Source organism: Pezoporus flaviventris, unplaced genomic scaffold, assembly GCF_033815535.1.
Source record: "Pezoporus flaviventris isolate CSIRO_AGI_PZ_B2104156 unplaced genomic scaffold, CSIRO_AGI_Pfla_v1 ptg000050l, whole genome shotgun sequence".
Classification (NCBI taxonomy): domain Eukaryota; kingdom Metazoa; phylum Chordata; class Aves; order Psittaciformes; family Psittacidae; genus Pezoporus; species Pezoporus flaviventris.
Window position 1 is genome coordinate 600,809 of NW_026892598.1, and position 16,167 is coordinate 616,975.

Here is a 16,167-nt window from a genome sequence, read left to right on the forward strand (position 1 = left end):
AGACAAATGAACTCCTACAGACCAAGCTAGTACCTGTAGAGTTCAGTTCCAGTACCTTCATGGTCATTTCAGCAGCGTTCTGCAGCCATTTTGGATGGTATAATGGTGGTGCATGGTAATTACATGATTTCCATCATTTGAGTTTGCTGATGGTGGAATAGTGCTTATTGCTTTGAGCATAATGCTCCAGGATTTCTTAATGAAGCTGAATGGTATAGCAATACCTGCTTAAAAAAAAAAAAAAAAATAAAAGCACTAAATCAGGAAGCAAAGGTTCTCTGAAAGCCTGTTTAAACCCTTAATCCAGGAGACTAATTTTAAATTATGCTTCTTGACAGGAAGAGTAAATGACTGCAGTTCTCTTAATTGTTCTCAGGGCCCTGAGGGCACTACTAAGCCTTTTCGGCCCTGCCCAGACTCCCGTGGAGCCTCCTCAACCCCAGCTCAAGGGTCTAGGACCCTGTTTCAGCTCAGCCCATGGCTGCCCATCTACCCTCAGGGCCACCTGATGCCTTGGGCTGGGGCTGTACTCCAGCTGCCTTGCTCCCTGGCTGCAGTTGGTAGGATGGGATTTGCCAGCCCCTAGCAGTCCCCAGCCCTGGTGGTGCCCTTATGGTTGTGAAGAAGGATGTGCAGTTTCTACTCTTGGTTTGTTTCTAATAGAATAGTATGTGGGGAACGGGCTTTAGTAAGACCCTTACTGATATCTTCTTAATTAGACATATGAAAGGCAAAAGAGGAATTTTGTCTTTATGTTTCAAAGCAAATGCTACCAGAATAGTGGAAATGAGATGCATAAAAAGCCCTGGACTTGACTGATTGAAAAACCTCTTGCAGAGTTAACAAGCTGCCATAAAAACAAAAACCAAAAAAAAAAACCTGTCCTTTTTTTCCATATTTTCCCCCCCTTTATTCTCAGTAGTATAAACTGCTGTTTGAGACTACAAATGGCAGTGACACTAGAAATAACTTGAGGGGAGGGAGGAATTTTTAGTTCTTTACATCCTGTATGGGTGACTGAAAGGGAGGAGATTTGCAATTAGCTTTAAAAGGAGTTGGCCGTTAATACATATGCTCAAAGTAAGCACCTTCCTTACACAGAACATGTTTGTCCTTGGTAAGGTCCTTATTCAACAGTGGTCTTCTCAGATGCCTGCTTCAGAAACATGCCTCAGCCTCCTTCCTTTCGGGCTCTGTTCCCCAGAAAAGAGTGGGAAGAATCAGATCAAGGGGTGGGTGAACAGCAGGGACATTTGAAGTTTCTACTTTCCCATTGCTTACACATGCCAGAGCAAGACTTTTACAATCTCATTTTGTCCACACCTTTTCCCAGCTCTGTCACTAAGTCAGTTTAAGTGTTTGTTGGTATGAGTCTCATCAAGCCACTGAGTTTTTAAACAGAGCTCCGGACAGAAAAGGTCATTAAAATGTCAATGACACAGTATGTCTCCCCATGCTATGCACTAAACATAGCAATTTAATACTAAGCTTTGCCACAAGTATCTTATGTGCTAATTCATGATCTTTCTGCTTGGAAAGAAGCTGGCTTCCTTTAACAGAGAATCTGCCAAATCCTCAGCCTCTGTAAAAGGTCTGTGGCTTTGCTAACACCAGCTGACCACTTTCCTTTTTATCTGCCAAAATTCTGTCCCCATTTCAGGACTTACTTCCCTGAAGAACTAAGGTGCAGAAGAAACTGCTATAGAAAGAAATCACTAAAAGTAGCAAAACAGAATCCACTTTTTTTTTTTTTTTTTTTTTTTTTTTTTTTTTTTTTTTTGGTGCTGGAACACTTCTCATTAGGCTTGGGTGTTTCTGCAACTCAGGTAAGAAGTCCCTTGAGGCTGAGCAGTAATTGCTGTTCAGCATAGCTCCTTATTTCTTCTGTGAGTACATGCACAGAGAAGTCTCTCTCTGATGTTCATGTACCCACTCTCTCCTTTGTTAGAGGTTCACACATAAATGCTGTATGAATGATTTCATACTAATTTGGTTAGGGGGTTGTTTTGTAACCCACTGGCGATAAAATAGCTATTTGGGTACTAATGACAGCTTAGATTTTCAATTTTATCTCTGCACCTGACACTTTGGTCACAAGCTTTTAAAACCCATCCCACTTGTAAAAGGGTTATTTCTCCTAAGTTGTGGATATGCTAAAAGAGCAGTATGTATATGGGCCTGGCAAATCATTCAAGATTTATACAGAAAGGTGAGGGAATGATAAAAGCTGGCCCTGATGGCTAGGGAGGACAGGAGGCTTTGACATAAAAGTGACCTAGCTCAAAACATCCGAGTCTGCTCTAAAAACCCCAGGGATGAGCTCAGTACTGAGCATTTGGAGATTCATAGGTCCGGCAAGGTCACACAAGCAGAACAAGGAGCAGTGGCATCTCATAAGTCACTGTGCAAGTGCAGGTGAGTCCCCAAGCACTGACACTGGGGGCTGCAATGGTTCCTGGTAAATAAAGCTCCAGCACTGGACAGGCAGATTTTCTTTACACATCTAACATGGAATATATGTCCTGGGAGCAAGTCTGGCTGTCCTAAAGCACTTGAGTGCTCGCTACAGGCTCACATGCTGCCAGCTTATGAGCTGCCATCTCGGCATGCTCTGCTTTCTTCAGTGGCACAGGTCTGCATCATCAAGAGATGGGTGTTCATGATCCAAAGGGTAGTGAGAGGTATTACATCTGAGCAATTTACAGAAGATGAGACAGGAGAAAGCATGTAAGTCCAAGCAATAAAGTCCAAGCATGGCCGTGACAACTTTTTTCTGTAGAAGCCATTATAACTGCCCCACTACTCACATTCAGCTCTGCTGCCCCAAGGGGAAATGATTTCACTAGCTTCCAACTGCTGTACACTAAGAGCCAGTCTTTTCTGTATGCATGTGAAGACAGGAGTAAAGAGGAGTCCCTATATACAGAGAAAGGGAACTTTATTGCGGTGTAGAAAATTATCAGCCAGGAGACTGTATGCAGCAAACCAGAAGTGTGTGACTCCATTTGCACTTCCTCTCATGTCAGCAAGTTGAAACCTTTGGTCCTGTTCTCTATCATTGTTTGCTGTCATTAATTAGATCAATTCCTACATTCTTTCCAGGCCCATTTCATGGTGGTATTAGATTACTAGCCACCAGCCATAACTCCTAATTAATTGTTCAATACATGTTTAAGAAACCATCTTGAATATTTTCCTCTGTGAGGAGGATATTTCTATCATGGGACATGTTAGTTCTGTCCTTTCTAGATGCTTTTCCTTCAACAGCCATATTTTCAGACATTATACTTCAGCAGGCAGCTTAGATGAGCTCTCATCTGAATCTTCAGGAGGCAGTATTTCATATGTTCCTAAGTTTAAAAGTTGTTACTAGACTTTCATACTGTCCTGGTTTCAGCAGTAGCAGTCATTTTTCTCCTTGGTAGCTGGTGCAGTGCTGTGGTTTTGACTTTCAGCCTGGGAACAGCGCTGATAACACCGATGATTTTAGTTACTGCTCAGTAATGTTTACTCTGACCAAGGACTTTCTGAGTCTCATGCTCTGCCAGGGAGGAGGGGAAGCCAGGAGGAAGCAGAGGCAGGACACCTGACCCAAAGTAACCAAAGAGGTATTCCATACCACAGCACATCATGCCCAGTATATAAACTGGGGGCAGTTACCCAGAAGGACTAGATCACTGCTCTGGTCAGGTTGGTTATTGGTCAGCAGGTGGTGATTGTATTCTCTCCCCTTGCTATTTCCCTTATCATTATTATTATTGGTGGTAGCAGCAGTGGTTTTGTGTTATACCTTAGTTACTGAACTGTTCTTATCTCAACCTGTGGGAGTTAAATTCTTTCGATTCTCCTCCCCATCCCCCTGGGAGCTGGGGGAAGGAAGGGGGGGAGTGCGCAAGTGGCTGTGTGGTTCTGATTTACGGCTGGGCTTAAACCACGACACGTATTAAGTGCTATATATATTTAGTGACATTCTGGGAGTGGAGGTTGGTGTTTAATATTTTTTTTTTTTTTTTTTTTTCCCCCAAATACTGCTCATTTTAAAGGGAAAAATAAGCTTCCAGGAATTCAACTTTGACAGCTTTGGTTTTTTTTTTGTTGTTGTTGTTTGCTTTTTGTTTTGTTTTGTTTTTGTTTTTTGGTTTGTTTGTTTGTTGTGGGTTTTTTTTTTTTCCTATTTCTTTAAAACAACAAAATTCATTCAGAGATCATTCAGATTCTTGGCAGCATCTGGTAGCAGATCCAAAAGAAAACAAATTTCACAACAAGTCATTGATTTAATGGAGACAATATTTATCAACAATATGATTACCCCTCTAACTCACACTAAAGCTCATTTGACTAGTTTACAGTGATCAGTAGGAAGAGAATAAAAAATCTCTATATGAAATCTGTAAAGCAAACACATGACACTGGTTTCAGGAGAAGGTTTTGTCAGGGCAGTGAGGGACAGAGACCACTTCACCACCATCCTTTCACACACACACACCCCTTTTCAGATTATGCTTTGCACCTGGCTTGCTTCTTACTTTACTGTGTTATGTTACTATCCGTTAGTCCTCAGTGATAGCATCAAGGTTGGATGCTCTACTTAAATCAACAGCTGAATTACCCCTATCTTCTGACACTGTCAAAACCAAATTGGTAGCTAATCACCAAGGAAGAGAGACTTGAAGAACAGCAAATACTTCTGTGACCAGCGTAGCCAATAAAGACCAATTTTCAATGGCTTTCTTGCCTGTTTAGACTCTCAGATGTTCCATAAAGTTTGAAGTTATTTTTTTCCTACATGAGGCCACTAACAGGCTGTCTCTCCTTTGCCTGCTTACCAATACTTGTGAAATTACAGTGTTTTTGGAGTATCTGGTTTAATTGCAACTAGTCAATGGACTCAGATGTTATGTGCAAGACAAAGATTATATGTATGGTGTGTGATCTGCAGGAATCTCCTCTGCATGGCCCTATTGCTTGTGTACCCAGAGCAGTCAAAAACCTTAAAGATGGCAGTGAGCCGAACAGTATCTTTTCCTCTCACAAAGATGGAGTGAGAGGCATGGGCCCTCTTTCTGAAATTAGTCTAGTCTCTTGTACCATGCTCTGCATTGTAAGTAAGACCCAGAACATTTCTGGTATTGTAGCTGTTATAAAGAATAGCAAGTAACTGGTCATAATTTGTTTGGGTTTAGGGTAAACCTATGAACAAGGAAAACTCAAATAAGCTTAGCTCATGGCTTTTCATTCCTCAATCCATCAATAATCACAAGAATGTAAAACTTTGAAGCAGTCCATTATATTTATGTATTTAGCTGTAGGATTTACGTGTCCCTATTACATACACATAGGCGAAAAAGGAGCCTGGATATAAGAAAAGCTATGGCCATAGTTTTTTTTTAAATGCTTTTGGGTGCCAACAAACAACAATGATTTCTTTCTACCTTTTATAAATAAGCTAGTTAAGATACAAAAAAGAACAAAGAGTCATTTTTGAAAGATTTGGGTAGTAACAACATAATGGCTTCATTATCTAAAGTTCAGCCACAACAAGGACAAAAAAAAATAATCCCACTTGTGTATGCTGAAGAGCTTTTCAGTTTCATAAAAAATCAATACCATATTCACACTAACGTTTGCTTACATAAAATATTGACTGTAGTCACACTGGCGGTTTTACACAAGACTTAAAAGCAATCTTGATTGTCTGAAAGGGTCTAATTGTTTTTCCTCTTTCCTGAAAGAGTAATGAAAGGACAGCTGGAAAGCAGAACTATATAGTTATTTTATAACTGGCACTAACAAATTTCACCAGTTACAGAGTCCATTCTGTAAGCAATGAATGTGTGGCTCCCAATTAATCTACTGTTCCTCCAGGCAAGGTCTAAATCAGCTGGATACAGCTAAAGCAATTTGCACACAGCTAAAACAAATTGGAAAATAAGTGTTCCATGCTACTGCCTGTCTTTCCAAGCCAAATATACAATCAGTATTTTGGCAGCAGCCCTCTGTCATGTTATTTGCAGCTATCAATTTTAATTATAACAATTATTGATTGGTTGGGAAAGTGAATAATGTTCAAATGAGGTTGGTGTGGTTGCTGAGGATCTTTTTTCCTTTTCATGCACATATACATTTAGTGTTAGGAAATATCAAGCACCACAGTACTGAGCTCAGAAAACCACCGCTGAAGTTGCGGTGGTGATTTTTTTTGTTTGTTACAACAAACATCCAGTTTAAGAATTCAGCAGTCTGCTGTGTAGAAAGGTCAGTATGAATTGGATTAGGGCATGAGAGGACTCAGTTGAGGAACTTTCAAGCTTGGGCCCCTAAAGTCAGACTCCTATTTTCTTACTTATGCACCCAAATGAATGAACTATGGCGCGAGTGCTACTGTTGCCCATTGACACCAGCTATTTTGCTAGCCTACTTTCAGACACAAGCTGTTTCTTCTTTTAGAACAATGCTTCTCTTAGAAAAGAGAAAAAGGAAATATCCAGCCAGCTCTGCACTAACAAGCTTTATGTGTTTCAGCTATATAAATAGCTGGGGGAAGAGTACAACCTGACTTGAGCTGGGTCAAGTCAAGCCACAAAGACTGAACACAAACATTCTGAATCTGAGTATTTGGTACAGGCTGATCTGCACCGCTAGTCAAGTGCCCTTTGTAGTGTCTCTGAAAAAATTTTGTTTCCATTTGAAGTGATCAAGTAAACACTCAGCTAATAACTACTGTATCCCAAAGTAGCCTTGAAAGAGTGCTGCAGACTGCATCTGGCTGGGAGAGCAACAGGAGAGTTTCCTCCACACCTTCTGCTCCTCCTGTGCTGTAACCTCAGGAGGCAGAGGGAAGAGCTTTGGCAAACTTAATTCCAGGGCTTTAGGATGCTGTTGCCGCGTGTGCCCAGCTTGCTCCATGGCTGAATACACTCATTGTGCTGAGGACAGGCTCTGCGGCATGGCACAGAGTTGCCCTGGGCTGCATTGACACCAGCCCCAGCAAAGGAAATGAGGGCACAGCCGTACTGCCTGCCTGGCTGCTTCTCACAAGGGCAAAAAGGTAAGGAGGGCATCTGGCTACCACTGAGGCAGATGTGCAGGATCAGACCTAAGGTCACAGCATAACTCATTTATCTGCTTTTGAGTTTAAAGTTGTGTTCTAAGTACAGGGAGGGGAAAAAAATGGGCAGTTTTGCAAGTAATGGCCACTGGATAACTGACATGGCAGGTGGCGCATTGTGTTGATGCCTGGAAACTGGATGGATGAGACACTGGGAAAGAAGGTCAGCTGCTGCAATTAGTTTTATCAAGACAATTATTTCAAGGACCTGCACAAGGAGTTAGCTATGCAACTCCCACTGTCTTTGCAAAGCCTGGGACAGCTGATCACCTGCTTTGAAAATGCAAGCGAATGCATCCTTGAATTGGACAAGAGTATCTCTCCTTCATCAGAAGGCAAAACAATTGGGCTTACAGTACCTCACACTGCAATGGAAAAAACAGAGGAAAAAGATAGCAAGGACATGGGAAGGAATCTTGAATGTGCCAAATGTGGAAATGCCTGTGTCTGATAACAATATTTCTATCTGAGAGGAAAACAATAGTGGAACGCTTAAATATATATGTATGCATGTGAGATCTTCTGGTGATCAGATATACCTTCAGCACATGCACACACACTGAGGGCAATACTGTTGTCTAACATGCCTCCTGCTCTGTCTTTTGTCTTTCTGAGCTCTTTTGTTTGGAGTTTAAATTATTTTACTCTGCTCATCAAAAATTCTAGCCTGCTCAGCTTGATGCTGCACAAAAACAGAGAGATGTGTCTCCCTATACTTTGCCTTCTTCCTTTCTTTCTCTTTTATTGTGCTGAGGAACACACCTCCCCCCCCCCAGCAATTTCCTGTTTAATAGTACTTAGCACTAGAGTATAGTTGTAATAAAGAAACATGAAAAATTATAGATTGGAGTCCTTTAATCTGGCATATAACAGTGTGATTCATATTTTGTTAGGCCATAAATTGGTAATCTCACAGTTTCTCTGTTATTTAAAACGTAGTATTAGTATGAAAATTGCTGTGTCTTTCCATAACTTTGGGATCAGAAATGTACCTCAAAGGACCCTGCTCCATCTGCCATAAGTGCTTTACACTTCTGATTAATATATATTCATTTGCCCTGTCAGCTTATGCAGATGGAGCAGGACTCAAACCACACAGGGTCAAGTAAGAGACCAATTAGGCAAAATTATTTTTAAGCTCTGGAGGACATGGGGTCAGCACACTAGGGAGATTTAAGCACCTAAAGATGTATCACAGTATCACAGTATGCTAGAGATTGGAAGGGACCTCAAAAGATCATCTAGTCCAATCCCCCTGCCGGAGCAGGAACACCTAGATAATGTTACACAGGAATGTGTCCAGGCGAGTTTTGAATGTCTCCAGGGAAGGAGACTCCACAACCTCCCTGGGCAGCCTGTTCCAGTGTTCTGTCACCCTCACTGAGAAGAAGTTTCTTCTCAAGTTTAAGTGGAACCTCTTGTGTTCCAGTTTGTACCCATTACCCCTTGTCCTATCATTGTTTGCCACTGAGTAGAGCCTGGCTCCATCCTCGTGACACTCCCCCTTTATATATTTATAGACATTTATAAGGTCACCCCTCAGTCTCCTCTTCTCTAAACTATAGAGACCCAGCTCCCTCAGTCTTTCCTCATAAGGGAGATGCTCCACTCCCTTAATCATCTTCGTTGCCCTGCGCTGGACTCTCTCCAGCAGCTCCCTGTCCTTGAACTGAGGGGCCCAGAACTGGACACAATATTCCAGATGCGGTCTCATCAGGGCAGAGTAGAGGGGAAGGAGGACCTCTCTCGACCTACTAACCACCCCTCTTCTAATACACCCCAGGATGCCATTGGCCTTCTTGGCCACAAGGGCACAGTGTTGGCTCATAGCCATCCTATCGTCCACTAGGACCCCCAGGTCCCTCTCCCATACACTGCTCTCTAACAGGTCTTTCCCCAACCTATACTGGAACCTGGGGTTGTTCCTGCCCAGATGCAGGACTCTACACTTTCCCTTGTTAGATTTCATCAAGTTATTCCCTGCCCAACTCTCCAGCCTGTCCAGGTCTCGCTGGATGGCAGCACAACCTTCTGGCGTGTCAGCCACTCCTCCCAGCTTAGTGTCATCAGCAAACTTGCTGATAGTACACTCAATTCCCTCATCTAAATCGTTGATGAATATATTAAATAATACTGGTCCCAGTACTGACCCTTGAGGCGCTCCACTAGTTACAGGCCTCCAACTAGACTCCGCCCCATAGACTACAACTCTCTGGCTTCTCTCCTTCAGCCAGTTCACAGTCCACCTCACTACCTGATCATCCAGACCACACTTCCTCAATTTAGCTGTGAGGATGCTGTGGGAGACTATGTCAAATGCTTTGCTGAAGTCAAGGTAGACCACATCCACTGCTCTGCCATCATCCATCCACCGTGTTATTTCCTCATAAAAGGCTATGAGATTGGTCAAGCATGATTTCCCCTTGGTGAAGCTATGTTGACTGCCCCTCATAACCCTCTTATCCTTGATATGCCTTAAGATGGCACCAAGGATAAGGTGTTCCATCACTTTCCCAGGGATGTAGATATGTTTCTTATGTATTTTCAGAAGTGCTATCACACTGCAGCCAAGGGGAGTTAAGCATCTGAAAGCTATCTTGTGAAACACATTTTAAGCTTCCTGCAAAGTTTTCCCAAGCACTCTTGGAAATCCAGCTGCTCCTGCCATAGGAGAGTTCAGGCCACATAGCAGAGGCCCCAGGTAGTTTCACATTCCCACCCATGCTATCTCAAGTCTGTTGAGATTTAGCTTCATGGCCAGGATTCATGCAGCAGCCTTCAGATGTGCTTATGTTGCCCAGGAGGACATGTACATTGTCAATCCTGGGAGTTCAAAGTGCCAGGGAATTGATCAGGAGCCAGGAAAGCCAGTGGCCATGGGTGAGCAAGCTGCACTCAGGCATAGTGTGGAGATCTACTCATTCAACACTCTTCTCTGTGTCCTGCATAAAGGTCAAAGAACATAAACCCAACCACTTTCCAGCTAGCTCACCCATCAGCAGTAGCCACAAGCAACTGCCTAGAGAACAGCAAGAGCGGGAACATACTTATGCTAATCCTCCCCCATCTTCTGACAATGTTCATCTAAGGAATTTTCTGTCATGTTTTTAGTATGCAATCATTTACACACTTTTTTTTTCCCAAAGTGCTTGTTCAATCTCCTCTTGAATTCATTATAAACATTTTGTATCCACAATGTCCTCCCGTACTAGGGAATCTTCCACATGCATTGTTCATTCCATTAAGACCCTCTGCGTGTCCTGGATTCAGTCCCTCTTTATTTGATGACTCTGGCTTCTTGTACTGGGTGCAACAACAACCAATTTCTTCCCTAGTCATCTTTCCCCTATAACTCTCACGATTTTATAGGCTTTAACATATTCCACTGTAAGTAATCTTTTTTCCATACTAAAGAAAGACTCCCAGCCTATTTTTTTTTTCTTTTTCCTGTATGGAACCTATTAATTATCCTTGTCATTTTTCTCTGAACCTTTTCTATTTCTAGAGTGTTGTTGAGACTCATAGCTAGCTTTCCATTGTACAACAGCTCTTTTATTCCTTCCTTAAACTTCCTGGATTTTAGCCAGTGATTTTTCTATATTTGTTTTTATGCTGGGGAGATTCTTTAAAAGGCATGGTGAAGTTCCCTGTCAAAAGCCTTTTGGAAAGCCAAGCAGACAATACCACAGGAGCAATCTGGTTCAATCACCCTTTTCTCACTGATCTCCTGATTGTCAAGAGGTTTGTAACAGGACTTCCCTTGCCAGGAAAGGCACACAGAAGCCAAGCCTGGAAATGCGTTTTGTGTTTGTATCCAGCATGAAGAGGAAGTAAAGTCATTTAGAATTACGGGCACTTTGACATATTAATCTAGTTCTGTGTATTGTCTTGTGTATTGTCTTCTGCTGGAATTGACCTGCTGAGGTCTGAACTCCAACATCCAGCTCTAAGAAGGTTTGATTAAATAAGGTTGATTAGGGCTGAAGGTATTTGTCTTCAAGGATGGAAATCCCACACCTCCCTAGGCCTCTGTTCCAGTATTTCACCACCTTCATGGTGAAAATTGTCTTTATTATACCTAGTTGAAATTTCCCATGTTTCAGCTTGTATACTTTTGTCTTTTCTCTTACCCCTGTCTAGCTTTGAAAGGGTCTGGTTCCACTTTCTCTACCTCCTTTCATTAGGTAGCCATAGCAGTCAAATTTCCCATCAGCCTTCCTTTCTCACACCTCTGGAAACCCAGTTCTTTTTAACCAAAAAAGAAGTGATGCATTGGTTTCACAGCAGCAGCAGCATGTTTCGGTTCTTGTTTTTAGTAATTAATGTGACAGGGACAAGATGTGACTGTTTTCCATAGTATTGGAAGAAATCCTTAACAAGTTTTTAATTAAGTTACTCAAAAATAGGTGGTTATATTTAAAGAACTTCACTAGAAGTCAGTGACTAATTAATTCCTGAAGCATTGCTGAATGATGTAACATATACAATATACACCAGGGTAGAGACCATGTGCACAACAAAGTTCAGTACTAATAGAATAATGACCCCAGAGGGGGCATCAAAAGCTAGTAGAAATTAAAGCAATTCAGGATGCTCTGACTTAGACTGAAGTGATTTCAATACCAACATCCATCAGAGTGGATCTGCAAAGACTTGCTAGGTTTTAATGGCTGGTTTGCACACTTGAGGTCTTACAGACTCCAGCAGATGTGTGTTGCTCTTGATATTCCTGTGGTTCCCAGCAGAAGGGATGTGGTTTCTCATGAGGGAGGCAGAGAGAACCTTCTCCAAGGCACTGGGTATTTGCTCCTCTGTCTGCCAGTGTAGGCACTATACCACACAGTTCTCTGCCATTTCGCTCTTTCAGATATATAGACCTACCAGTGAGTAAAGTGGGAAGGTGAGATGAGTCTTTTCAGTCTGCTGGTGATACACAGATTCATCTCTTAATCACTACACAGAGCACACTGAAGTGTACATTACCCAGAGTCTGAGTATGGTGCAAGGTAGATAAAGGCAAATCAGCTGAAATAATAGTGGAGAACAGTAAAAAAAAACAAACAAACAAAAAAAAAACCACCAAAAAAGAAAACCCAGCCAACAATACAAACAAACAAATCAACCCCAAAAAACCCAGGCCCTCTTGAGAACAGCTGCTTTCATAAAATTACTGGTATTTTAACAGGAAATAAAATTGGCAGCTCACATGAGACTTTGGCCACAGCAAGTAGAACTCTGTTTAGATTGCAATCCAGATCTGAAATCTAAAACATTCAGAGCCAAGAATTTGAATCCAGATTGTGTGTCCTCACATCTACAGTACTGAAATTTATTGCACTTCTCTACCATTTCCAAAAAGTGAGTTTAGTGAGTGCTGCAGTTCCATCTTTTCTTTCAGACAGTTAAATGACAGCAATTCAGAACACACAGCTAACTCCAGACAACACTGCCTGAACATATACTGATGTCATCTGCAGGAAAAGCGAGTGAGTTGTTTGGCAGACAGTTGGCAACTCATGTTGTTTGGCAGACAGTTCAGTGGCCTTTACACCTGTAGGTGTAGGTGCTATCTTCCTGTTTTGGCTTGTTCACAAATTCATTTTAGCTGCTATAGGAGTTCTGTAAGGCTCTTGTCCAGGTAAGTATCCATAAATCTCCTTTAAAAGTATATTAGTATTGCTTGCACGTGTGTGTGTAAGAAATAGTTCTGCACAAAGAGACCAACTGCAGTCTGATCCACCGTATAATTCCAATGTTGAATATAGTATTTTTTTCAAAATGCTTACATTTCACATATGCCTTTGTTCATATGGTTTTCAGAGACAATATTAGGACTCTCATATAATACTTCATCTTGGCTTTCAGAGACAACAGTGCTAAAAATGCAAAACAATATCAAGCAAATCTGGAAAATGTGAAAAATAAATAATTAAAAAAAGAGCAGCTGAGGGTTTTTTTTGACAACATTACTGCTGAACATGACCTAAACTGAGTAATGCATCCATTTAATGAGAATCTAAGTCTCTTACAGTGGGTTTGTAATGTGATAGAATGTCTGTAAGGTGTCTTTTGAAAAGGAGAAAATTGGACCTGATGCAAAATTTAATGGAATAAAGGCTCATTAAAAAGCTTATAGTTAGACCTAATTTTACTTGAGAGGGAACAATGGAGGCCACAAGGATGATCCCGAGTCTGGATCATCTCTCGTATGAGGAAAGATTGCAGGAGCTGGGCCTGCAATCTACAATTAGTCTAGAGAAGAGAGACTGAGAAAGGATCTCATTAATGCAGATCAACATCTCAAAAGTGGGTGCCAAGAGGATGGTGCCAGACTCTTTCAGTGGCACCCAGTAACAGGACAAGGAGGAATGGCCATAAACTAAAACAAGAAGTTTCACCTCAACATGGGGAAGAACTTTATGTTGAGGATGGCAGAGCACTAGAACAGGCTGCACAGGGGGGCTGTGGAGTCTCCCTCCCTGGAGAAATTCAAAAACCCACCTGGACACGTTTCTGTGTAACCTGCTCTGGGTGACCCTGCTTTATCAGGGTGATTGGGGTATCCAGAGGTCCCTTCCAACACTAATGATGCTGTGATGTATATGTAAGTATGTGTATACATGCGCATATATGTGTAAAACTACATTACAGATTTTCAGACAATTAAATACACATTTTATTTCTCAAAGGCATAAGTAAAATAATCAGTTTACCATTCTGTAAGTGCAGAAAACTAAGTAAAGGCTATTTTTTAACTAAGCCATTGAGGATTCAGGAGTCTCATCAACATATGCAGATACTGTGGATGTAGAAGTGGCAAGCTGCTGTTGACCGCTGTTCAAGAGTGCACCCCAGGACCAGCTGATGCCTGTGTCAGGTTTTCCTTCTTGCACCAGAAGCAATAAATTGCACCACTGTCATCAGAGCAGTGAGACAAACCATCTTCCCTGGCATACAAGGAGAAGGAGAGCATCAGGTGGAGAGCTCTGGGGTGGCTCTTTAGTTGGTTGAAGGACATTTACAGATTTTGGGGAGTGTGTTTGGTTCTTCTCATTCCTAGCTATTTCTAATTTGTTTTAAAATATTTTAATGTGTGTAGGATAACCTGCTGGCTTTCAGCACATATTTAGCCAATACTCCAGAGAGGTTCTGCCATTTTTCTTCCCCAAGCAGTGTTATTTGGCCTGAGGCAACGCCAGCTAAGGGCAGGCTTCAGGGTGGCAGGGGTGGGATTTTCTTTTGTATGCTCAGCAGCTTTGGGCACTTTATCTCCCACATCCCAGCCTCTCATCACATCCATTGAGTGTATGAATCTGTTAATGAAGCGTACATTTTGAGAAAGTAGGAGCTCCCACCACCAGCAAGGTTCAGTGAAATGATAAAAATGTTATGGTAGCCAAGTTTATTTTGTTGGTATGTCCTTCTTCTGGTTTTTGTTTGTTTTTTTTTTTTTTTTTTGCTACTTCAGTTCCATTCCCTTCTCAGCAGGTGAATTATACAGATTTACATTCTCTGTGTCAGAGATGCTGACCTCCCTAATTAATTCAAATTCACAGTGATGTCAAGGGCATAGAGGTAATTTGGCCCAGTGGATCAAACACAGAGTAAAAAATGTACTATTTCCACAGAAATTAATGGAATTTGTTTTCACTTAATGCAGGGCTGACTGTGGTTCAGTGACACTGAATTTCACAGATTTGTACTGATTTGCTAATGAGAAATTTACACCACCATTTACTTGCTTCTAAATTTGACCCTTTCACTTCAGCTTGAATTGATGATTACTGTGGGAACAGAAGAAACTGGATTCAGTTCTCTGGAGTGTACACAATTCTGTGAGCAAATTATAGAAAAAAAAAATGAGGGCAAAGTAATCCAAGGATTAAGAAAGAGCCACTGAACAAACAGCAGCAGAAAGAGCATCTGTTTGTTAGCTTATCACTGTCCCTAGCATGTGATCATCAGCACTCAATTGTAAATGCTGGGGAGCTTCCATATGAAAATTTAATGTGCTATTGATGAGAGCTGGGCATACACAAATCTGATTTTAATAAGCTCCTGAAAGGTGGTCTAAACCCCAGCCAGTGTCCCTGGCTCTTCTGCGGAGGGCTTCGCTGAAGGGATCCCTCTGGGAGCCGTCTGTGGAGTGATGGACCCTTGCACACTGGCTGCAGCACAGGAAAAGTCTGCACAAATCACATCCTTTGGACCTGAGCTGCAGTGCAGACACCAGGGGTTTGGAAGCAGTTCACAATGTGCCGCTGAACCTTGCTGCATGGCTAACCTGCTTTAACTAAAGGAAAGAAAACCCACACTAACATATGAGAAAAGGAAGTCAAAATGATCCCATTCATAGAGCTTTCTCCCATTTATGTAAGGGGTGTTGAACCCCACAGAATAGCATGTTTTTCTCTGGGCCACACAGGGCTGTCTGTGTAATTTTTTTTGTTCCTAACCTTTGACTCTCTGTGGGACCGAAGTGCAAGACAAAGCCGGGACTCTGCATTCTTCCCTTATATCTTAGCTACAATAGTGAAGAGGTGTCAGGGTTAAAAATGTTTGCACACTCATGGGACAGCTTGAATGTACAGAGCTGTTCTGGGTTTGCTGTCTGTGATCTGCAAGGACTGACTGACTTGAGAATATGCGTGTCCACAAGTCTGTATGTAGCAGGCAGTCACAGCCACCTAAGCTTAAGTTGTTGAGTTTAAATTAATGATAAAAATTAGCTTTTAAATAATAAAGTCCCCAAAGCAAAACTTGCATCTAGTACTATTAATTGCCTTTGAATTAGTTCTTCTGTGTAATCCTATGTTAGTGCAGCAGCACATTAATTGTTGAGCAATATTTACATCATTCTGAAGTAATTAATACATTCATTTGCCACCTCCTTTAGATAGGAAATATCTCTTCTAGTATGTTACACTTTAAAAATCTTCATTATTTAAAATAACATCTTTTGTTTGTTCTTCTGCGTTAAATAGTTGTGAATTTTTATGAAGACAATGCTACAACTGATCTGCAGGTTCAGAAGAAAAGTATCTTGTTTTCAATCTAAT